We start from the raw sequence: 25184 nt of genomic DNA, 5'->3' as shown, positions 1-25184 counted from the left end.
CCAGACAAACGCTGTTTCCAGTAAAGTCTACAACGCCTTGCACTCCCTACTTTTGCTGGGGCATTGTACTCCTCAATACATCAGGATTCAACTTGCCAGGACACTTCTAGTACCTCTATTCGATTATGGAGACATATTGTTTGGTCTTGTATCAAAGGCAAATCTCAAAAAACTAAACCAGGCTTTCAATGCAGTCGTAAGATACGCATACAATCTAAAGAAATATGACCATATATCTGCCTATAAGAAGTCTTTACTTGGTTGTGATTTTGTGAATCATCTTAAGCTAAGAACATGCATCCAAACATATAAAATTATAAATGACCCCCCAATTTACCTCCGAAACTTCTTCAAGGTTGCCCGCTCTTCTCGAGCATTACTACTTATTGTTCCAAGAGCCCTTTCTAATAATTTGAGAGATTCTTTTCGTGCCCGTGCTGTCAAAATATGGAACGAATTACCTCGTAATCATAGAAGCGAAACGACATTTGTCTCTTTCAAACGAAATGTGAGCATTCACTTCAATTCCCAATAGTACTTTGGTATGAAATTACTTATTTTATTGTGTTAGAAAATAGTACATAGTTGCGTAAGCTTTGAAAACTGTTAAGTGATTATTTATGCGATTATAAAGATTATGTAGATTATGTAGATAATACTTCATATAAGCCTTAGCCTCAGGCCATGTTGTTGTTTTTAACGTAACTTGATGCAAATAGCTCTCATTGGTATGCAGAATACGAGAGATATGCAGAATATTATAAGCCTTAATCTTTTTGCACAATAGTGTAGTCACAAGAAAAGGAGTTGATGGACCAACGTCTCCTTATGCTTTGTATGCTTATTGCTTATGATGAACATGTTGGAAAGATGTTGGCATGAAAAGAAATAAATCTCTAAAAGTAATAAAATTACAAACTTGGTGTCTTCGACAAAGTTTCACAGGAGAGCATTTGCTACAACCTTGGTGAAAGCACAAGCCTTGTATTCATCATGAGCTTAATAGAAAGAAGAAGCTTATTACCTTACTGATATAATGTCTGGAAGACACCATTACGCTAAGTCGCATTATAAAGGTACTAATAAAAAAACGCGCTAAAAACACGATTAATGTAACAAACAAACAAATTGAAATTGATGGAAATAATGGGAACTTTTTTCTCTAAAGTTGATGTATTCCTTAGCCATGTTTGAATATTACCCTTCGCGTCATTGACACATCCTGTGTCAAAAATATAAAAAATGCTATTCTGGCCTATCTTATGCACTTTTCTCAATACATTTTTAAGAAAGGCATAATAACCGATAGGGGGATTGATAAGTGTTTTTCCTAATTTAATTATGAATACTAATAAATACACTTAATACTGGAATTCAGCTTAAACATTGTGGCCCACAATAGTAGTAGAGTACCAACATTCGCACTTGAATTGAAGCTATTGAGAATCAGAGCTACATGTCCTAATATCTGGTAAAAGGTCATGATTGTGATGTTCATAACCGTGGCCATCGTGTAAAGAGGAGATGACAGCCCCGTGCTCTTGAAAATTTACTAGTAAAAGCTCGTGGTTTCCAAGATGGCCGATTCTTGGTTATGTTGTATCACCTTAAGTATGATAACACTTACGCGAAACCCGCGGGAATAGAAAGAATCTCCTTCGAACAGTAAAATCCAACAGACTAACAACTAGATTCGCAATACTTGTTGGGATTTCCGAGGGATGGACACTGGTCAATGATGCAAACAAAATACAGTATTGACCCGATTTTGTCACTCCTCGATTTTGTCTACCCCCGATTTTGTCTATCCCCGATTTTATCACGTTTTCGACCCGATTTTGTCACCCCAAAAAATTTTGTCATTCTTTTTATTTTCGTAAATAATACCACAAACAATATTGATTTAAATGAAATAACTTTCAACGTCTGTAGTTTATTACGAACAACTTCTGAGTACCTGGGAAATATTCTGTAAGCAATTTCGACAAGAAATAACGGGTACCGTTCACGTATTTGGCCTTTCTAAGGCATAAAATGATTCATATTTGTGGAATGAATTAAAAAAATGGAAATATTTTTTTGCCTTTCTCGTATACAAAGTATACGTAAAGGCTATATGTTCGCTCCAAAAATGAACTTTTTATAGAAGGCCCGGAGACCCATAGTGTTATATACCAATCGACTCAGTTTGACGAATTGAGGTGATGTCTGTGTGTGTGTGTATGTGTGTGTATGTGTATGCGCACCCACACAAAAAAAAATGTCGCTCATTTTTCAGGTACTTATCCTTAACCGATTTACTCGCAACAAGTTGCATTCGACGCAGGATACTCTACCATTGTTTCCTATTGAAAATTGGTCAGATCGGACTGTGGGCTCGGAAATTATGGCCAAAATACCACTTTTTTTTATAGAAAAAATGAGTAACAAAATGTCACTCATTTTTCAGGCACTTATCCTTAACCGATTTACTCACAGCAAGTTGCATTCGACGCAGAATACTCTCCCATTGTTTCCTATTGAAAATTTGCCAGATCGGACTATGGGCTCAAGAGTAATGGCCAAAATACTATTTTTATAATGCACGAGAAAGGCACCATCACCGCTAGGTGGATTAATCAGGGTTTTTTTCCAATTTTGTCACATACCCTGTTTTATCACCCCAAAATTCATCAAGGGGGTGATAAAATCGGGATATTACTGTAGTTGGTTTCATGAGGTCATATGTCCATACCATATCATACTACCATACTGGTCAAATCAGGCAAAGCTAACTAAAAGAACAATTTTATGGCTTGAGAAAAGAAAACAAATCTTTCCGTGCCACAATGTTTGAAATAAACTTCTCTACAGTGCCTATTAGACAGATTAGTCTGTCTCCTAGTGGATTTCCAGGTTTCGATTATAGTTATTTCCCATTTTCCGTTTTTCTTTATAGCTGCCTTTAACGCCATTCTAACGTGTTTTCCCAGCGTTACGGGTACATACATGAAAGATTACCAAAATGATACCTAAAACAGGAGTGGAATCACTTTCAGAGTCGTATCTCTGGTACCAATGGTGCGGCTGTTCGGAGGCCCTTGGAGGTATTTTGTGAGGCCCGTTAAGGTGACACTTGGCTTTTTGTGCGTGGCGACCGGATTAGATAGAAGATGGAAACGGTATAAAAGCCCATTTCCAGTTCTAGCAAATGCTATAACAAGAGAAAAATATGGAAGGTACAATGTAAGGAATCAAACGGGCCTGGGCTTGAACCCACGACCTCCTGCGTATGAGGTAGAAGTGGTAGCAATATGACCGCTAAGCCCGTTTGCATTAGTATTGGTGTGCGAAAGAGAAAAAATCATCGTCATTGTCAAATTGATTACGGTCTCTAGAACCTTAAGGCTGGTCCACTCTTTAGCACATCTATATGATCACTATAAATCGCTCCAAAAGCGCATATAACCAACTTATTCATCCCAGTCAACAAAACCCCATTGTTCAATGCCTCAAACAGATAACTGAAACCATGCTTAGCTTCCAGCGTGCCCATTCAAGTGAAAGCTTTCAATAATTAATTATTTCCGAAGACTGTAAAATACTCGATTCCAGCCGAAGCTTACCTAACCGGCAGCAGTCAGCGTATTATTTCCAACTTCGACCGAACGCATTCAAACTCATTTCCATCTTCCACCCTTTCGCTCACAGACAAAACGAAGCCCATCAGTCTGGCGATAAAGAGTCTGGAAGCAATATCCAACTTTTGTTCGGCTGATCCTGCTTTTCCACTGTACAAGGGTCTGTTGTGCTCTGCCAGCCTTAATTAAACCCTAAACCCAGCAAGTACAAACTCATGTGGCGACGGGAGCAGTTCATGAGCAGGACGACTTGCAACGGGGTCCCCCTTCATTCAATAGGGGAGCTGGTTGGTTTGTGGTATATCGGAAAAGTGTGGCAATCTTCTTTCAATTTTGCTAAATGCTTTATGATGTACATTTCGCCATTGTTGTGTGGAAATTGAATTGGCGGTTTTCATTATCTACTTCATCATATGTCAACTGGTATCAAATTGAAACGAGTAGGGTGAATCACAACACTTCCCATGCATTCCGCTCATACGTTAAATGAGGGAAGCTTGAAGTAGTTAGTGCTGGCGTTGGGCGCCGGAGTCGTGAGTCTTTCAACTTGACTTTAATTGAATATCATCTGCTGCCTGCTGAACAACGATGCGGTCCCTTTTCTGAACGGGTTGAATGCTATCACACTTTGATGTGCGGAGTGTATGGCGGGTAATGCGGGGAAAGGAATTATGAGTGCCCCTTGAGAGTACTTATGAGGAGTGAAGAACCGCTTGAAGCTGAATTTCCCCTGGATGAGTATGGTTAGGATGGGACTGATAGTACATCGTCCTGGTTGAGGTATGTGCGAAAGCGGATGATAATTATAATTACAGTTATGCAACGTCTGTGTAAGTGGTTTAAACTCAAACGCCCATGCAACGAGAAGTTGAATGCCTCATTTAACGCTTGGAGCTCATCTTTGCATTCACATCGTGCCAGGCTGCCAGCTGAAGAATTATGCACTCATATGCTCCAGCTTGCTTGTTCGCATCAACGCGTGTGCTTGGTTTGATGGACAGAAGTGAGAGAAGAATCCGTCTTTTCGGTTGAAAATGTTATTTTTTGAGCGATTGAGAAAATGTTTCACAGCAAGACTATGAAATAAAAATGATCATTTTTGAACGTTATGTTCTATTGTATAAAAACAATAGTCGCCTTTCCATGTGAAACTATAAAAAAACTATCGTCATCTGAACCGGAAGAATCTAATTAATACAAATAAAATATCATTGTTTATCGAACCTTTCCAGCTACTAAAATAGGGGTTGCCGAAAAACAAGGCCTCTAATCGTGCAACCTGTGACAACTGAAATTTATCATCACCGTCAGCGTTGGCAGATGAAAGCATCCTCTGCACTCGGTGAAATCACACATAAGCTTGCACTAAGCCACAATTATAATCTCCAGCCACTTCTACCTTCCGCTATTGTTTCGCTGCATCCAACAGGCTATGCCTATTCGGAGGGGAGCTCCTATCAACGAAACCCCTCTCATAACGATGCTTATGGGCAACCAGACAATAAGGTGGGACGGAAGCTCGTTTCGTCTCTGCCGAACCTTCTCCAAAAAACAAACATAAGCTTATTCTCGCACTCAACAATGTACATAGGGGAGGATGCTACGGCACGCAACCATTATTTAGTTATCCAATGTTAGCTTCAAACCATTTAAAACAAATATATTTTATAAAAGATTCTTATTGCGCAGATTCCGCCTTATTCCCCTGCGCGAAAATTATTTGCGTGAATATTTTTCCCGTGTCACACGCACAAATGAATTGACACTGTTTATTGTTTATTTGAGTAAACAAAAACATGTGTGTTCGATAAATAACAACAACAAAAAACAATTACGACGATAATTTGAATGTATTGGTGTGCACGCTAAAAATTTAAAGCAAAACGAAGTTGCGCCAGAGTCTAAAAATTGATGCAACGGGCAATATCACTTCTAGTCTAATGTATTTTGTGGCTTCCAGCAACATTCTTGATAAAATTTCTTAAACACATGAGAAATGGTTGTGAACCATAGGTGCGTTTAGTACTAGTTTTCCCTGTGCAGAATGGATACCACCTTCAACGGGCAAAATTTTGTTGGTGGGTAAACATAATCGTTCATTTGCGCCATTGTTCTAGTCTGTTCCTGCTCAGATAATAGGTTCTATTACTGTATGCAAAATGGTTAATATGCATCCATGCTTGAAATTCTCTTATCACATTTCAACACTAAAAGGCGGAGTGTAATAAGGGCAAATTCTTTGGTTGAAGGGTGGCTATAATAGCTTAAAAATGAAGGGAATGGGTGGATTTAATTACGAACGATAGAGAAAAAAAATTTCAGAAGCGACCAGACGTGGGAAGTTTTTGTGATCGTGAGAATAAGCAAGCTATCGCCTCTCCATTGAGAACTTTGAACTTTGCGTGTGATATTTACATGGTTCTGTAACAAAATTATCTGCATAGGAATATGATGTGAACTATAATCGATCAAATGAACATATTTCTAATCCACCTCAAATTGTTTCACCAATAAAGAAATCGTTTCGTTTTGCAGCCAGAAAGAATAAATTGTAGTCAGTATTTTCTTCGACTCAAATTATTGTATAAATAAAAGTCGACGAAAAAGCTTCTTTAGTTTGTAAATGTTAGTTTAGTTGTAACTGTCGAAAGATTGTTATGATGAAGCGAACAAAAAATGTATGTAATCCATACGTACAGTTGATTCAAAAGTATAAGATTGCTAATATCGTGTGTATAAAATACCGAAAAGACACCGATAACAATTTACCCAGACATCTGAAAACGAGGCTTCCGAGTCTTCTGAAAAGGAGGCTCCGAACCTTCTGAAAAGGAGGCTTCCGAGCCTTTTGAAAAGGAGGCTTCCGAGCCTCTTGAAAAGGAGGCTTCCAAGTCTCTTGAAAGGTTGTGACCTGCGCACTACTATTAATCTTGTTTTGTACCGCGAGAGCAGACTTGTAGCTCTAAGCCCAGTGTGCGAAACAAAAATATAAATTCCTATTCTTACCATGTGTTAACCACCTACACCTAGAACAACAGAACAACAGAACACTACGATCCAAGCATGACCAACAAACCGTCCAATTACGGTAATCGCCAACGACACTACGTTTATCCCTCGGTGGATGATAGTTGAAGCACAGAATGGATAGTGGAAAAGGGAGATCGAGCAATGTCTACCTGTGCGCCGCAGTAGAAGATCCAACACATGCTTGTCTATCGGGGTACTTTCTCATATGAACGATATATATATATATCTGAGAGAGTTCGTCTATAAATTATCGCCACCCAGGTAAAATTGAGTAGGTCACTCATTTTTTTAAAGCAGAGATCACACAGCTTAGATTTTTGAACGGAGATTCAGTAGCTAGCGTATCGTCAAACAGATAAGACAACTGTTTCGTGTACTCCCGGGAATATCTAGTGATCCTTAGTGACAAATTGTAGTGGTGCTATAGTTGGACGAGTGGATAAAAGGGCAGTGGCACGCTTAGGTAAAATTAAGTGAAATTTGTTAGAGGCATGTCATAATGCAATTATCTCCCTTGATGCAGCCGTACAGCCTAACTCCACATCTTCAATTTTGCACGGTGTAGCATTAGGAATGGCAGAGTAGCCCAAGTTATTTTGAGATCGGTAAGCGAATTGAAATGCCTAAAACCATTCCAAAAGAAGTGCTTTTAGTGGGAATCGATTTCTAAAGTGCTGCCTCGATGCCCTCTTTGTACAGGCCTTTCTCTTCAACATCCATAATCGCAATGGTGTTAACATCCATTGTCCGGTGCTCTGGTGAGGTGAAATTCCACCATGGTCAACGAAGTAGTGCTGGAGATACTGGCGGTTCGCCGGTGGTTGCATGTTCCTTCTGTCCGGACTACTTCAAGCTGCCGTCGTGGGATACACTAAACACGGACACCACTCATTAGGATTAAGTACTAAACACTAGGAGTTAAGTACACATATGCGTAAGTAACATTTAATAAATCATTTCATTACACAGTTGTGCATGTAAAAGGTATATTTTTGCTTTGTGATTGAGTGGCTCGTTATGTCCCTAGTGTTGGGTTCCATTGAATTTATTTCAAACCAGGTTTGGATACGAGATTGGTAAGTGGGTCAATGGGACCAGTATCAACACATCCTCTTTCCACCTATTTTGTCATCGTCTCATGCGACTCCCCCCTTCCTCAGGCGGGGAGATGACAAGGTCTTTCCAAGTCTCTTGAAAAGGAGGCTTTTGAGCCTCTTGAAAAGGAGGCTTCCAACTCTTGAAAAGGAGGCTTCCAACTCTTGAAAAGGAGGCTTCCAAGCCTCTTGAAAAGGAGGCCTCCAAGCCTCTTGAAAAAGAGGCCTCCGAGGTTCTTGAAAAGGAGCCTTCCAAGACTCTTGAAAAGGAGGCTTTCGAGCCTCTTGAAAAGGAGGCTATCGAGCCTCTTGAAAAGGAGGCTTGCGAGCCTCTTGAAAAGGAGGCTTGCGAGCCTCTTGAAAAGGAGGCTTGCGAGCCTCTTGAAAAGGAGGCTTGCGAGCCTCTTGAAAAGGAGGCTTGCGAGCCTCTTGAAAAGGAGGCTTGCGAGCCTCTTGAAAAGGAGGCTTCCGAGCCTCTTGAAAAGGAGGCTTGCGAGCCTTCTAAAAAGGAGGCTTCCGAGCCTCTTAAAAAGGAGGCTTCTGAGCCTCTTAAAAAGGAGGCTTCCGAGCCTCTTAAAAAGGAGGCTTGAGCCTCTTGAAAGGAGGCTTCTGAGCCTCTTGAAAAGGAGGCTTCTGAGCCTCTTGAAAAGAAGGCTCTGAGCCTCTTGAAAAGGAGGCTTCCTGAGCCTCTTGAAAAGGAGGCTTCCTGAGCCTCTTGAAAAGGAGGCTTCTGAGCCTCTTGAAAAGGAGGCTTCTGAGCCTCTTGAAAAGGAGGCTTCTGAGCCTTTTGAAAAGGAGGCCTGAGCCTCTTGAAAAGGAGGCTTGAGCCTCTTGAAAAGGAGGCTTCCTGAGCCTCTTGAAAAGGAGGCTTCCTGAGCCTCTTGAAAAGGAGGCTTGAGCCTCTTGAAAAGGAGGCTTGAGCTCTTGAAAAGGAGGCTCTGAGCCTCTTGAAAGGAGGCTTCTGAGCCTCTTGAAAAGGAGGCTTGAGCCTCTTGAAAAGGAGGCTTCTGAGCTCTTGAAAAGGAGGCTTGAGCCTCTTGAAAAGGAGGCTCTGAGCCTCTTGAAAAGGAGGCTTCTGAGCTCTTGAAAGGAGGCTTCCTGAGCCTCTTGAAAAGGAGGCTTCTGAGCCTCTTGAAAAGGAGGCTCTGAGCCTCTGAAAAGGAGGCTTCCTGAGCCTCTTGAAAAGGAGGCTTCTGAGCCTCTTGAAAAGGAGGCTCTGAGCCTCTTGAAAAGGAGGCTTCTGAGCCTCTTGAAAAGGAGGCTTCTGAGCCTCTTGAAAGGAGGCTTCTGAGCCTCTTGAAAAGGAGGCTTCCAGGCCTCTTGAAAGGAGGCCTGAGCCTCTTGAAAAGGAGGCTCTGAGCCTCTTGAAAGGAGGCTTCTGAGCTCTTGAAAGGAGGCTTGAGCCTCTTGAAAAGGAGGCTTCTGAGCCTCTTGAAAAGGAGGCTTCTGAGCCTCTTGAAAAGGAGGCTTCTGAGCCTCTTGAAAGGAGGCTTCTGAGCTCTTGAAAAGGAGGCTTCTGAGCCTCTTGAAAAGGAGGCTTCCCGAGCCTCTTGAAAAGGAGGCTTCCGAGCCTCTTGAAAAGGAGGCTTCCAAGCCTCTTGAAAAGAAGGCTTCCAAGCCTCTTGAAAAGGAGGCTTCCGAGCCTCTTGAAAAGGAGGCTTTCGAGCCTCTTGAAAAGGAGGCTTCCGAGCCTCTTGAAAAGGAGGCTTCCGAGCCTCTTGAAAAGGAGGCTTTCGAGCCTCTTGAAAAGGAGGCTTCCGAGCCTCTTGAAAAGGAGGCTTCCGAGCCTCTTGAAAAGGAGGCTTCCGAGCCTCTTGAAAAGGAGGCTTCCGAGCCTCTTGAAAGGAGGCTTCCCGAGCCTCTTGAAAATAGGCTTCCCGAGCCTCTTGAAAAGGGGGCTCCCAGCCCTCTTGAAAAGGAGGCTTCTGAGCCTCTTGAAAAGGAGGCTTCTGAGCTCTTGAAAAGGAGGCTTGAGCCTCTTGAAAAGGAGGCTTCCTGAGCCTCTTGAAAAGGAGGCTCTGAGCCTCTTGAAAAGGAGGCTCTGAGTCTTGAAAAGGAGGCTTCCTGAGCTCTTGAAAAGGAGGCTTGAGGCCTCTTGAAAAGGAGGCTCTGAGCCTCTTGAAAGGAGGCTTGAGCCTCTTGAAAAGGAGGCTTCTGAGCCTCTTGAAAAGGAGGCTTCTGAGCCTCTTGAAAAGGAGGCTTCTGAGCCTCTTGAAAAGGAGGCTCTGAGCCTCTTGAAAGGAGGCTTCTGAGCCTCTTGAAAAGGAGGCTTCCTGAGCCTCTTGAAAAGGAGGCTTCTGAGCCTCTTGAAAGGAGGCTTCCTGAGCCTCTTGAAAAGGAGGCTTCCTGGAGCCTCTTGAAAAGGAGGCTTCTGAGCCTCTTGAAAAGGAGGCTTCTGAGCTCTTGAAAAGGAGGCTTCTGAGCTCTTGAAAAGGAGGCTTCCAGAGCCTTCTTGAAAGGAGGCTTCTGAGCCTCTTGAAAAGGAGGCTTCCGAGCCTCTTGAAAGGAGGCTTCCAGAGCTCTTGAAAAGGAGGCTTCCTGAGCCTCTTGAAAAGGAGGCTTCTGAGCCTCTTGAAAGGAGGCTTGAGCTCTCTGAAAAGGAGGCTTCCTGAGCCTCTTGAAAAGGAGGCTTTGAGCCTCTTGAAAAGGAGGCTTCCAGAGCCTCTTGAAAGGAGGCTTCCTGAGCCTCTTGAAAAGCGGGCTTTCGAGCCTCTTGAAAGGAGGCTTCCGAGCCTCTTGAAAAGCAGGCTTTCGAGCCTCTTGAAAGCAGGCTTCCTGAGCCTCTTGAAAGCAGGCTCTGAGCCTCTTGAAAAGGAGGCTTCCGAGCCTCTTGAAAAGGAGGCTTCCGAGCCTCTTGAAAAGGAGGCTTCCGAGCCTCTTGAAAAGGAGGCTTCCGAGCCTCTTGAAAAGGAGGCTTCCGAGCCTCTTGAAAAGGAGGCTTCCGAGCCTCTTGAAAAGGAGGCTTCCGAGCCTCTTGAAAAGGAGGCTTCCGAGCCTCTTGAAAAGGAGGCTTCCGAGCCTCTTGAAAAGGAGGCTTCCGAGCCTCTTGAAAAGGAGGCTTCCGAGCCTCTTGAAAAGGAGGCTTCCGAGCCTCTTGAAAAGGAGGCTTCCGAGCCTTTTTGAAAAGGAGATTTCCGAGCCTCTTGAAAATTAGGCTTCCAAGTCTCTTGAAAAGGAGGCTCTCGAGCCTCTTGAAAAGGAGGCCTCCGAGCCTCTTGAAAAAGAGGCTTCCGAGCCTCTTGAAAAAGAGGCTTCCGAGCCTCTTGAAAAAGAGGCTTCCGAGCCTCTTGAAAAGGAGGCCTCCGAGCCTCTTGAAAAGGAGGCTTCCGAGCCTCTTGAAAAGGAGGCTTCCGAGCCTCTTGAAAAGGAGGCTTCCGAGCCTCTTGAAAAGGAGGCTTCCGAGCCTCTTGAAAAGGAGGCTTCCGAGCCTCTTGAAAAGGAGGCTGCCGAGCCTCTTGAAAAGGAGGCTGCCGAGCCTCTTGAAAAGGAGGCTTCCGAGCCTCTTGAGAGGAGGCTGCCGAGCCTCTTGAAAAGGAGGCTGCTGAGCCTTCTGAAAAGGAGGCTTCTGAGCCTCTTGAAAGGAGGATTCCTGAGCCTCTTGAAAAGGAGGCTTCTGAGCCTCTTGAAAAGGAGGCTTCTGAGCCTCTTGAAAGGAGGCTTCTGAGCCTCTTGAAAAGGAGGCTTCCTGAGCCTCTTGAAAAGGAGGCTTCTGAGCCTTCTTGAAAAGGAGGCTTCCTGAGCCTCTTGAAAAGGAGGCTTTGAGCCTCTTGAAAGGAGGCTTCCTGAGCTTGAAAAGGAGGCTTCCAGGCCTCTTGAAAAGGAGGCTTCTGAGCCTCTTGAAAGGAGGCTTCTGAGCCTCTTGAAAAGGAGGCTTGAGGCCTCTTGAAAAGGAGGCTTGAGCCTCTTGAAAAGGAGGCTTCCAGCCTCTTGAAAAGGAGGCTTCTGAGCCTCTTGAAAAGGAGGCTTCGAGCCTCTTGAAAAGGAGGCTTCCAGGCCTCTTGAAAAGGAGGCTTCCGAGCCTCTTGAAACGGAGGATTCCGAGCCTCTTGAAAAGGAGGCTTCCAGGCCTCTTGAAAAGGAGGCTTCTGAGCCTCTTGAAAGGAGGCTTGAGCCTCTTGAAAAGGAGGCTTCCAGCCTCTTGAAAAGGAGGCTTCCGAGCCTCTTGAAAGGAGGCCTGAGCCTCTTGAAAAGGAGGCTTCCTGAGCCTCTTGAAAAGGAGGCTGGAGCCTCTTGAAAAGGAGGCTTCTGAGGCCTCTTGAAAAGGAGGCTCTGAGCCTCTTGAAAGGAGGCTTCTGAGCCTCTTGAAAAGGAGGCTTCCTGAGCCTCTTGAAAAGGAGGCTTGAGCCTCTTGAAAAGGAGGCTTCTGAGCCTCTTGAAAGGAGGCTTGAGGCCTCTTGAAAGGAGGCTTCCAGAGCCTCTTGAAAGGAGGCTTGAGCCTTCTTGAAAAGGAGGCTTCTGAGGCCTCTTGAAAAGGAGGCTTCTGAGCCTCTTGAAAAGGAGGCTTCCAGGCCTCTTGAAAAGGAGGCTTCTGAGCCTCTTGAAAAGGAGGCTTCTGAGGCCTCTTGAAAAGGAGGCTTCCTGAGCCTCTTGAAAAGGAGGCTTCCAGCCTCTTGAAAGGAGAGGCTTCCTGAGCCTCTTGAAAAGGAGGCTTCCGAGCCTCTTGAAAAGGAGGCTTCCTGAGCCTCTTGAAAAGGAGGCTTCTGAGCCTTCTTGAAAAGGAGGCTTCGAGCCTCTTGAAAAGGAGGCTTCCAGGCCTCTTGAAAAGGAGGCTTCTGAGCCTCTTGAAAAGGAGGCTTCCAGGCCTCTTGAAAAGGAGGCTTCCTGAGCCTCTTGAAAAGGAGGCTTGAGCTCTTGAAAAGGAGGCTTCTGAGGCCTCTTGAAAGGAGGCTTCTGAGCCTCTTGAAAAGGAGGCTTCTGAGCCTCTTGAAAAGGAGGCTTCTGAGCCTTCTTGAAAAGGAGGCTTGAGCCTCTTGAAAAGGAGGCTTCCAGGCCTCTTGAAAAGGAGGCTTCCTGAGCCTCTTGAAAAGGAGGCTTCTGAGCCTCTTGAAAGGAGGCTTCGAGCCTCTTGAAAAGGAGGCTTGAGCCTCTTGAAAAGGAGGCTTCTGAGCCTCTTGAAAAGGAGCCTTCCGAGCCTCTTGAAAAGGAGGCTCCCGAGCCTCTTGAAAAGGAGGCTTCCGAGCCTCTTGAAAAGGAGGCTTCCGAGCCTCTTGAAAAGGAGGCTTCCGAGCCTCTTGAAAAGCAGGCTTCCGAGCCTCTTGAAAAGCAGGCTTCCGAGCCTCTTGAAAAGGAGGCTTCCAAGTCTCTTGAAAAGGAGGCTTTTGAGCCTCTTGAAAGGAGGCTTCCAGGAGCCTCTTGAAAAGGAGGCTTCTGAGCCTCTTGAAAGGAGGCTTCTGAGCCTCTCGAAAGGAGCCTGAGCCTCTTGAAAAGGAGGCTTCCGAGCCTCTTGAAAAGGAGGCTTCCGAGCCTCTTGAAAAGGAGGCTTCCGAGCCTCTTGAAAAGGAGGCTTCCGAGCCTCTTGAAAAGGAGGCTTCCGAACCTCTTGAAAAGGAGGCTTCCGAGCCTCTTGAAAAGGAGGCTTCCGAGCCTCTTGAAAAGGAGGCTTCCGAGCCTCTTGAAAATAAGGCTTCCAAGCCTCTTGAAAAGGAGGCTTCCGAGCCTCTTGAAAAGGAGGCTTCCAAGCTTCTTGAAAATAAGGCTTCCAAGCTTCTTGAAAAGGAGGCTTCCAAACCTCTTGAAAATCATGCTGCGGGTGGCTGGGTTCGATTCCAGGTGCCAGTCTAGGCAATTTTCGTTTTGGAAATTGTCTCGACTTCCCTGAGCATAAAAGTATCATCGTTTTAGTCCATAATATACAAATCCAAAAATGGTAACTTGGCTGTGTTAATAACTGTGGAAGTGCTGAATACAGTTTCTGTGTTAATAACTGTGGAAGTGCTGAATACACACTAAGCTGCGAGGCGGCAAAGTCCCAGTGGGGGATGTAATGCCAATGAAGAAGAAGAATAACCAAAAGTGCGCAAACCGCTGGATGGTGGCAATTTTCAACTGTAGTCGAGCGTCTCGGCTCAACCTTGTCTCGAATAAAACGGTGGTTCTGAAAAGAACCGATTTTTTTGATAATGCGCCTTACCAAACAATAACATCAACGAAATCAGGGCCTTGAAAAAAAATCAAATCAAACTATCAAACATTTTCTGCATTGTTGTTCCACTTATTGCAAACACTGTCTTTCCAGTGGAGTGCACATAAGCGTTGCATTCGACGAAGAATCCTGTCCCATTGATTCCTAATAAAAATTGACCAGATCGGATCATGGGATCAAAAGTTATGGCCAAAATACGATTTATATACAAAAAACACGCTAAGAAATTCTCACTCAATTTTTTTAGTATATCTTATGTATGAGAAAGGCACAAACACCGCTAGGTGGTTCAGTCAGTGTTTTTATTCTTCTTATTGGCATTACATCCCCCACTGGGACATTGCCGCCTTACTGCTTAGTATTCATTTAGCACTTCCACCGTTATTAACCGTGAGGTTTTTAAGCCAAATTACCATTTTTGCATTCGTATATCATGAGGCTAACACGATGATACTTTTATGCCATGGGAAGTCGAGACAATTTCCAAACCGAAAATTGCCTAGACCAGCACCGGGAATAGAACCCAGCCACACTCAGCATGGTCTTGCTTTATAGCCGCGTCTATTACCGCTAGGCTAAGAAGGGCCCCAGACTTGGAGACACCATCCATGTGAATAAATTTTCGTCCGATGGCAATCGATTATGATTTACACTTTGAAGAAAATGTCTTGACACTGGTTTTGCACGGGAGCACTGGCATCCCACGAATGAAAGGCGTAGCCAGCAAGCCGATGCCAATGGAAGAGACCGCCGAAGGGGTGGGGCCTCGGTCTCCATTGCAATCGGATACTGGGAAGCCGAGGTCTGGTTTAGTAGCAGCTGCAAAACGCACGACCGTCATGTGCATGCTGATAAGCTTAAAATGGAGAATCGTTAGTGTCAGTTTTTTGACTTGAAATCAATTATTTTTTTTAGAATATTTTTGTCAGCTCTCAAGAACAATACTACCGTAATCTGGAAAAGTGACGTAAGCGCCATTTTACAACACATGTTTTTTTATTTTTCTGTTAAAGAGTAAGATGAATACGACTCGTTAAAACTATTTTTGGAAAATGGAAAACTTACGGTAGAGCAAGATTACGGTAGAATAGCACTCATAAGTTCCTCAAGTCGAATCGATTAGTGAGATAATCTTGAGAATCGGTTCATCCGTTCGTGAGTTATATTGCCTCAAAGGAAATGCAAACTTATTTATATATCCAAACCAACATTTGAAAAGGGCGTAACAACCAACATTTATTCCTTCTGATGCTTTGTCCACATATATAGCTTTATATGCAGGCAAAGAATCAGAAAGAATAAATTTTGGCTGTTACGCCCTTTTCACATGTTGGTCTAGATGTATAGAGAAAAACCCAGATCAATCCACCTAGCGTTGGTGGTGCCTTTCTCGCGCATTAAAATAATAAGAAAAACACATAAGAGAGGTCGAAATAGCACTTTAGTGGGATAGATTTTACTTTTTCCATCAATTCATATGTATTTGCGGTCATTTGAATGCATTGTTGCAACCTTCGAAAAAAAAATTTTTTTTCGTTTTTGAATTTTTTTTCCAAGGGGGGACCCTTGGCAGAAAAACAATGTTTTTTTTCAATAACTTTGGAACGCAATGACCGATCGGGCCAATTTTCAATAGGAAACAACTAGACCGCAATCCGCGTCGACTGCAACTTGTTGCGAGCAAATCGAATAATGCTAAGTACCAAAAAGTGTGTCTCAAATTTTTGTACACACACACACACACATACATACACACATACAGACATCACCTCAATTCGTCGAACTGAGTCGATTGGTATATAACACTATGGGTCTCCGAGCCTTCTATCAAAAGTTCGGTTTTGGAGTGATTCTATACTGCCGTCATACGCATATTTGGCCCATGTTTGCTGGGATTTCCTATGTACATGGGACAATTATGTGTAGAACGGCAGTATAGCCTTTACGTATACTTAGTATACGAGAAAGGCAAAAAAGAAAAAAAAAAGACAGAAGAAGAGAAGACTATGTAGTCGAATCTGCCCGATCTCGCTAGGGTTTTTTTTTAGAACAAATTGTCAATCCTTTATTTGAATGCAGCATCGCACTCTAGATCGATTTCAGTTCTAGTTCGATGCCTTTCTTCAGAACTCATGAAAACGTTGCATTTAGACAATTTTTCAACTTTCCCGGTGAAATTTTTCGTCTTTTCAGTAATACAAACACAACTGATCTCAAGAGGAATTAGTGAGAAAACCTTGCAAATCGATCCATCCGTTCGTTAGTTATATTGCCTCAAATGATATGCAAACTAATTTTTATATATAGAGAAGATATAGAAAAAGTAAAAGAAGATGATGCTCATGCGACGATCACTAAATATGGCCCGCCAATCGCATAGCTCTCCACATTTTGTCTCGGTAGGGTAGTTTGAATATTCGACAACCTAATCTGTCCTCTCAATTTTCCCTCTATGTATAAGATATTTTATGAAAATAAGTTCATACAATAAAAAAAATACCTTATCTATAATTGTTCTACATTGTTTTCTTTACCAACGTTTTGGGCTGGATGATCTCTCTGAATCTCCACACCATCAAATCAAAAGCAGAAATTCGTAAATAACCTTCAAAATATGTGGAGTTGCTGTCTAATTTCTCCAAACGGCAGCACCCTGAGTCAGGCTGCAAGCTGAAAAATGAGAAATCTATGTTAGCATCTCCCGCCGGCCGTCGCGTCTTCATCGCTAGGTTCATCCCATAGAAAAAGGAACAAACATTGTCATCTCTGTCGTCGTCAACGGGAAATGGGTTTCTTCCATTTCCTTGGTAACAGCGCGCTTTCCGTTTTCCCTCAGGAAGGTTTGCCTCAAGGAAGCCTGGTACCGTAAACTAGAGCCATCGTGACCATGTTTGCCAAAGATTTGCTTGAAAAAAAATCCATCAAAAAACATTTATATTTAGTATTGTATGTATTAGAAGTAAATATAAGTATTGGTAGAGACCCCTACTTATTATTATCTTTTAATAAAATGCATAGTCGATTACTCCGATATTTTTTTTTGGTTTATCAAAGTGACTTGACAATTCATTAAATAATATTAATTTTGCCCTCCGCTCGCTTTCAAATCGACTTCTATAAAAACATTCTTCATGCCTGCCGTATCCTAACGGAACTATCAATTCTATACTTTCGCCTCTAATTCTATCATGAACATGTACGTCTAAGTTTGGAAGATGATATTAGCATTTCCATATCATTAATATTAATTTGATTTGTTCTGTATGTAAAGAAATCAGTCAAAATGTTTGACTTAATTTTTTTCAATTGTTTTGTATCTATTAAACACCATTGGCAGATTTGCAGTGGTTATTTGAATTGTTAAAAATTTAATCAATTCAACACTCTCACATCGCTTTACGGTATTTACAACATTGCTCTAGCAACTATCAGCATCTTACCGTAACTGAAAGTGATCCCTGCCTGCCGTCAAACAACCAGCGTAAACCTTCCAAAGCTCGCTTGCACAGTACACTAACAGTCTCCAGCGTCGATCGACTCGTCGACATATGCTGCTTACTCAGAACAGAACTCATCCAAAGTTTCCCAAAGTCACAAACATTGCCTTCCGGTGGTCTCGGCAATGTCGTCGAAACCGTCTTAGCGGAATTAAGTTTTCATGTTCGAGATAAATTGATACTGACAGCACTAATTGTTTCGTAAATAGATGATTCCCGGGGTTTTCCTTTGGGTTGGATTCTCCACGCCGACATAAGTCCCCCATTCTACCATCCGAGGATCTCATTCCGGGAAGCACACCATGTGTAGGATTGCCGACTGATTGACTGAGTGACTGACACTTTTCATTTTGGTTACAACAAGGTATCTTTGGAAAAGAGCGCTTGCAGTGTAAGTGAGTGTGTGTGTGTGGAATAAGACTTGCATGTCGGGAAACGTAAGCTGTCGGAAAAGGTAAAGATAAATCATTCTTCATCATCCGCCTGCCTTCTTCCGGAAGGGCCGTTGCATGTTCCCAACTGGGCGAGTGATGCTGGAATAAAGGCGAGTATGATGGCAGGTTACCTACCAGTAGTACAACCAACAGTACATGGAAAGGACGACGTAAGATCAGTCAGCCGGTAATGTCCTGTCTGTCCTCATTTCAGAGTGATTATCTGCTTTGGTGGGGGAGAGTTAGCTGCTGTGGTTGATTTAATGTTGCGTGAATAATTGTTTGTGGTGCGGCATAGAATATCTCAAATGAAGCGTGTATTTGCATGGATGCTAGGGTGGAAATGGGGGCACTGCGATGAATTAATGGATTTTGCTGGTAGGAAACGTCCAGATGCCTGCTCGACGATGTAGTATCATAAGAGTAATTTGCTCAGACAACGCTTACATGCCTATTTTCAGAATCATGATAATATTAGGCGTCAGACAATTCTACCATTGCTATTGCTGGGAGCAAGGTACTGTTAGACAAAGTTGTGGAAAAAACACCGTGCTATAAGTCCATCACAACGCATTTTGCATTGTAGCCTATGAAATGAGTTATTGACGAACTACTCAAACCATCCTTGGTGGTTTTATGGTGTTAAAATGCTTTAACGTATATATTTTTTTGCTTTCCATTTTCAGTTTGAAGACAGCAAAAAAAAAACGGATACCGGTAAGTACGTTTATTTCTTTTCAATATTCATCATAGCACTCATCAATGTTTACAGCCAATTATCGCGAGTTTTTACCACAGCTCGGTTTCCGATATTAAAATTCTACCCCTGTAACTCCTTTCCCCGGGAAAATCAAACAATTGATTCGAGAATAACGATCCATTGCAATCATCTTTGCTCATTCTAACCAGCCTGAACGAAGATATTCCCCCTGGTCATTGGAAACTCTGCCCAACAGCCCCATTGGGAAAAAAAATACGCAGTTGAAACTTTTCTTTTCCGAATTTCCTATCCAGTCTCCCAATTCATTCTTATTGCTCCGTCCCCTCGCGGCAAACAAATTTGCTTCAGCGGCATATATTTCTGTTTATCAGCCCAGCAGGGAGAGATAGAGGACAGGGCTTGTTTGTGAGATCGATTTTTCCGCCCTCATTGCCTCGCTCGTTAGCATCCCCTCCCCCTTCTATGGATTGCAATACAAATCGTGAAAATATTATGCATTTGCAGGCGGAAAACTTTGTCTTGTAAGAATTGTACCCAACTTTTTTCGCTACCGCTACTGCTTTGTATTGTTTGGAGTTTGGAGTCAAATTGGAGCTTTCTACCCAGCAGAACTCAGAGCGCAATCTTTTCAACTTTGATAAATATAATTCAATAAACACTTTAGCATCTTTTTTTTCTCACGGACACGTTGGCAATCAATTGCGAGTTTGTTTGCATAGAAAATGAATAGTAGGAAGGTACTGTTTAGCAATAGCAATTATAAAATATTAAAGTCCATGAAAAGGTATCTTCAAAATGAAAACATGTATTTTTGTCTCTCTCGTATTTTTCTGTAGTTTAGCACATTTCTGTAATTCGATGAGCAATTTTTTTTTTAATCCGGAAACTTGTTTTATAGCGCATCTAGTTTTTGTGTTTGTTAGGTTTCAAACATGTATTTTAAATTTCCACCTCACTGAAGCAAGCACGTGTCGCATCCCTCTCAGGGACTAATATCTACATCTCAACACTCAGTTAGCAATTGGGTGGCGTGTGCGTGCGTTGGCACGTGCACACACCATTGGAGCTAGAAACTACCTGGGATCAGTATCAGCTGCACCAGCGCCAGCGTAGGGAGGGAATGTCCTAATTGAATTTTGAAAACCTGATTTACATACTTGTTAAGCCGGGTTGGCTACGTTCGGCTTTATTGGGTTCAAAGTCAAGGGAGCGCTCATTGAGTTTTTATGGCGATGAGCTTGATTATGCCTCCAGATCCCTGATGATGGGTGTTCGTTTTTTAAGCCTCTAGACGCCGTAATTAATGAAGCAATGATCATGATTACTGTTACACTAATACTGTTTGTAATTTTTTTCTCTAGGAAATTATGCCTTTGTACATTTTTACGCAATAAAAAAAAACTACATGCAATCGCAATATCGTAATAAAAAACTACATGAAAACTTCAGAATCGTTAAATAAGTTGAGTTGTTGTATTGTAAGTAAGGTATAGAACAGCATAATATATAACTTTTTTCTAGCTCTACGTGAAACCTAACAATTCAAAATTATGTACAGGGGTTAGACAAAAAAAGTTAGGATCGGCAAATATATATATATAACAAAGTTGGCATTTGTAGGCCCGCGCATCACTCAAGGATAGACAGCCAAATTTTTGCTGATTTATATTTGTTGTCATCTCCTATTTACGGGTAAAATTGTCAGTATGAAACTAGAATGCTTTGAAAACCAAAGCTCAATCCTTTCGATGAATTGGCTTTTCGTATATATTGTATGCGAATTTCAAACCTTAATTATGTGTACATATATATATGTACGCAAATGTACGCAACTGATCAATTTTTGGCGAGGCAAAGTGGTTGATTCATAAGTATAAGATTGCTAATGTCGCTCCTGTTTGCGTGAAAAACATCTAGATTACTTCGACCTGGCAGCCAAACCGGTACTACAAGTGTCAAACCGATGTTGGTGATGAAACCAAAAATGCACTACAACATGATGCATGAATTATGACCAATTCAAGCTTGTTGAAGCAAACCTTGGCAAAATAATTTTAATGAATACAGCGCCACTAGCGTTCTAGTAGTTATGATTCTACTGGCATAGTTCGCCGGGTCAGCTAGTCTTCTATACATATAAAACAAAGTTGGCATTTGTACGACCGCGCATCATTCCAGAATAGACATTCCAATGTTTGCTAATTTATATGCGTTTTCTTCTTTTATTTACCAGGGAAACTGTTGGGATGAAACAGGAATACTTTGAAAACCAAACCTCAATATTCGATAAAATTGCATCAGAATATTGATCAATTTTTGGTGAGACATTGTTCGCCTGGTCAGCTAGTTTTGTCTAAATCAGCATAACTTTGCTTTAAATAATCCGATATTTGTCATTAGACGAGTTTGTACTATTCCGAGTCGAGTCAAGTACGAGACACTGAAGACGGCCTTACTGTTGAGGTCGAAATACGTTTCTGTCAAAAGTGCAATAAAGTAGTGAAATTAAATGGGATAGTACAAACTCGTCATATGACAGGTTTCTGTCTTCATCTAGAATCTTGACCCGGTCAATAGACACCGGAGTTCTCCGAGGGTATGTTCAAAACAGAGCGTTAATGAATAAAGCTTCCAATGAATGATTAAATTTATTATGATTAAATCATTCAACTCTATGAATAAAGATTATGAATAATGATTTATTCATTTTTGACAATGAATAATGATTATGATTAATGATTAAATTAATTTTTGACAATGATTAACGGTTATGATTAATGAATAAAACGTTTGAAGTATGATTAATGATTACCGATCGTGATTAAATGTTGACACAATATGTGTATGATTAATGATTAACGATCGATATGATTAATGATTAATGATTATGAATAATCAAATTAAATGATTTGCATGGTGATCAATAATCAAGTAACCGTTCCAAATTATGTTTTTTTGCCTTTCTCGTACAACTAAGTTGTACCGAAAGGCTATCATTTCACTCCGAAAACGAGCACAAAAGCTATAAAAAACATTAGACAACTTTTCGTATAGTCATAATTAACCGATCTTCTCGCAACAAGTTTCATTCGACAGGGGACAAAGCCTTGTTGATTCCCGTCAAAAATTGTATCTCATTTTATTGTCTCAGTCGATTCTTTGGCTTATTTAAGGTCAACTTTCCTAAAGAACCCATATTTTTTGAAGCCTATAACTATTTTTAAAATCGAATACAAAAATCAAAAAAAGTGCTTTTTTCTCAAGATATTGGCAGGATTTGGAACAAACATCGGGTGATTTTTCCAGGCCGGTTCACACGTGCAACACTTTTTTGGTTTTTATTTTCGATTTAAAAAATAGTTAGATGCTTAAAAAAATATGGGTTCTTTGGGAAAGTTGACCCTAAATAAGCCAAAGAATCGATTGAGCGTATAAACATTTTTGACGGGAAAGGTCAATTGTTTATTTAATTTTACGATTGTAAAAAAACTGCGAATCAAACTGGCAATTCCGAGCAAGGCCGGGTACATACAGCTAGCTCCCAGTAAACCACATATCGTATAACAAATAGCAAATAAAGTCGCATATGCGTCTATCCGAAATCTAAATCGCACTGCATATCAAACTTTGTCAGATTATTGTTGAAAAATGTTGTATTGAATTCATCGTATACGATATTTTTTACCATAGTGAAAGTCAATCGTAATTGTGTGAATACAAACTCGTAATGACTTATATTCCTCGCAATATCCTATATCAGTGCGAATGAATGTCTATGTGAATCGTAATACAATCGAAACCACTTCAGTTCAAATGGCTTGTAGAAGTTTCAAGCAGTTGTAAAGATATAAATTGTGTAGTTTATGTTGGACAAAAATCCAATTCACTTCAAGATGTGCAGTATGGTGCGGTGGTAGAGTATCGGCCTTCAAATCCAAAGATCGCATGTTCGAGACTTGGTGCTGGTAAGAATTATTTTTTATTTTTTATATTTTAATGTTTAATCGCAATACTGTTCTTATAATGTCGTAAAAAATCGTAAAATATAACTCGTATGTACCTATATCGCCTCCACTTTGGTACGTATATAGCAAATCTGTGCATTATATACGATTAAGTTGATTCTTATATAATAACCTATATCATGAGTTATAGGTACCAAAATATTGACTGGGCTGTTAATAAACAACAATATTTTAAATATGAATCAATTGGGAATATTGTGTTTAATGTTTTCTTTGTTTAAGATATTTGAGGAACATGTAACAGTAACATTTTGTTTAGCCATTCGAATGACCATAGTTCATGAAATTTAACATAAACATTATGTTCTTGTACAATGCCATTATAAACCTTTTGAAAACTACTAAGTTTTATTTAGGTTATGCGTAAGACAAGTCTATGACCAATCCGTCTTTATGACTGTTTTTAAAATTGTTTTCATTGAAGTCCTCAGGATAACCATTAGACCACTAATAAGCTCATGAGATATTTGACGTTTGAATCCATACCGTAAATGACGTCAAATACCCGGATGAGCAGCTGTAATACCTCAAACCTAATCCTAAACCTAATCCCAACCTCGTCCGTCCTGAAATTACGCAATCTAACCTTGACTCACCTCTAGTATCTTGGTCTATGCCCCGTTCCCCTTAATAACTGTTGATAATAAGATGATATCGATTGTTAATATAATAAAGAGTTTCGGCTCCGTTAAATGTTATACGCCTGAGCCTGTTAAATGGACGCAATAGATAAAAAAACGAATTAATGCTTGACGATTGTGGGTATATAACGGAACGTGTAGTTTTCCGGCTGTAGCAGTCTTGTAACGTAGCAAAAATAAGTTTACTTCTGCATCCGACGGTTTCGGTAATTTATTTTATTTATTTAAAAAACGTTTTTAGAATCATTATTGGTACTTATTTTCTTATAACAAGATCGAGGTGCCCACCAGAAAAGGGAGCAAAATAAAATTTTCATATAGAGTAATTGATCCGATAGTCGTGGGCAAAGAACGTAGCAACCTACATTGTGCATCAATTAGTTGAAAGAGATGAAAACTTAAAAATCCTTAAAAATCGGTAAAATATCACTGAAATACCTAGGGTAAAGTGCCCAATAGTGGACCCTCCAGCCGTTTTTGCATTATTACAGCACAATGTAAATATTTTGCTATGAAATTCCATCAGGAGAACCTACCCAACAAACATTCACTAGTTGAACTAACATCAGTGTGATGATTTAATTCAGCGCTGTGTTGAATTATGTCTGTACTATTTCTTATCACAACATCTGTTCAAGCTTTGTCCACACAATTTTGGCGAAGTTATACAACTACAACATCTCATTTTGAAAAACAACTTTATTAACTGATTCGTTAAACCTTTAATATGCATTTTACTAAGCCTCAATTCAGCTACATGTGAATTCTTCGAAAATAATAACGCATAGAAGGTAACATCATCAAGATCTCCAATGAGCGTATTTTGAAGCAATTGCTATTTTCATATAATCATTTTAAAATTTTCCTAAATCGGGTCTCGAACTGCTGTCATTTGATCATCCGCCGGTAACGTTGTCATCCGCGCCATCCTTGATTTGTTAGATATGGCTCACTCAATGCTTAACATAAATAATCTTATTGCTGAATATGAATCATAATTGGACTCTTATTCAATAAGTCGATCTGTCAAACTACAGTTTGTAAATAACGATTTTTATTTCAACCATTGTTCAGCCAGTCATAACCTTCGCACACTAGGGAAAATACGTAAAAATAGTGTCGATAAACGATAAAATAAAATCCATTCCCAATGCTATTTATGAGTTTATGAAAATAAAATCAAAGTATATTCGGCCTTCCTCAGAATCTCTTGATAAACGGTTGCGATATGATTGTCAAATGCTAAGATTATTCCAATAAAGATCAACATCCATGCGATAATATTGGGATTCCACAAAAGATAAAATTATCGCTGTCGTCGCTGTCCGGAACATCTTTTCATGGCGAGGATAGTGGATCTAAATGTCAATGATTGAAAAATACATACGATTTGACAGTTAGGCACCACACATGTTTTGGACAGCAGAACAAAGGGAACCGAAGCGACAATCTTTATCTGGTAACTAAAATATCTTTTGATTCCACACATCAAAGATTCAATAATTTTCCGACGTTATTTAACGGCGTTATATCCGGCTTTTAGTAAATTTATTTCCGCATGAATGCATAATTTTTTTTATTGCTCCAGCAGTTTTGTTTGATATAATCTCCGACAGCTTAATAAATCACGAATATAAAAAGCATGTCTTGAAAATAAATAATTATTTTATTGTCTTTTTATTGTCTTAATTGATTTATTTATGTCTATTTGTATTATTCAGTATCCATTTTTCCTATAAATCAAATTTTCCAGATCTAGAATCCAGTTTTTCTCTCAAACTGAAAAAGCATGTTTTTTTCCATTGTGCGATATATCAGATAAATGGAAAATCCAATGGTTAAGAAGGACAAAGGTTAAGAAGGATGTCTAAATGCTTGCTTATTAACTTACTATTCAAACTTAATTCGACCACCCTTTGAGAGCATCACATTATAGTCGAACAGAGAACTTTAAACATCATTAGTTCAGCACACTGTTAA

General features: G+C 40.9%; 1 protein-coding gene and 1 long non-coding RNA gene across 5 annotated transcripts in view; both read left to right on the top strand.

Annotated features, from left to right (window-relative positions):
• LOC134217662 (EGFR adapter protein-like) overlaps positions 1 to 25184 on the top strand; it is a 254022-nt gene that overhangs the window by 101141 nt on the left and 127697 nt on the right. For all 4 annotated transcript variants that reach the window (XM_062696472.1, XM_062696471.1, XM_062696470.1 and 1 more), the window contains exon 2: positions 18504 to 18534. The gene's annotated coding sequence lies outside the window, so the exon portion shown is untranslated. The remainder of the gene's footprint in view (positions 1 to 18503; positions 18535 to 25184) is intronic.
• Positions 6547 to 7633, top strand: LOC134217658 (uncharacterized). The gene is made up of 3 exons (XR_009981122.1): positions 6547 to 7113; positions 7174 to 7255; positions 7350 to 7633. It is a non-coding gene; the product is annotated as an uncharacterized LOC134217658 (long non-coding RNA).

The sequence above is a fragment of the Armigeres subalbatus genome, chromosome 2 (assembly GCF_024139115.2).
Source record: "Armigeres subalbatus isolate Guangzhou_Male chromosome 2, GZ_Asu_2, whole genome shotgun sequence".
In the NCBI taxonomy this organism is placed as follows: Eukaryota; Metazoa; Arthropoda; class Insecta; order Diptera; family Culicidae; genus Armigeres; species Armigeres subalbatus.
Note: the sequence above shows the minus strand (reverse complement) of the source record. Positions and strands in the feature narration are given on the sequence as shown.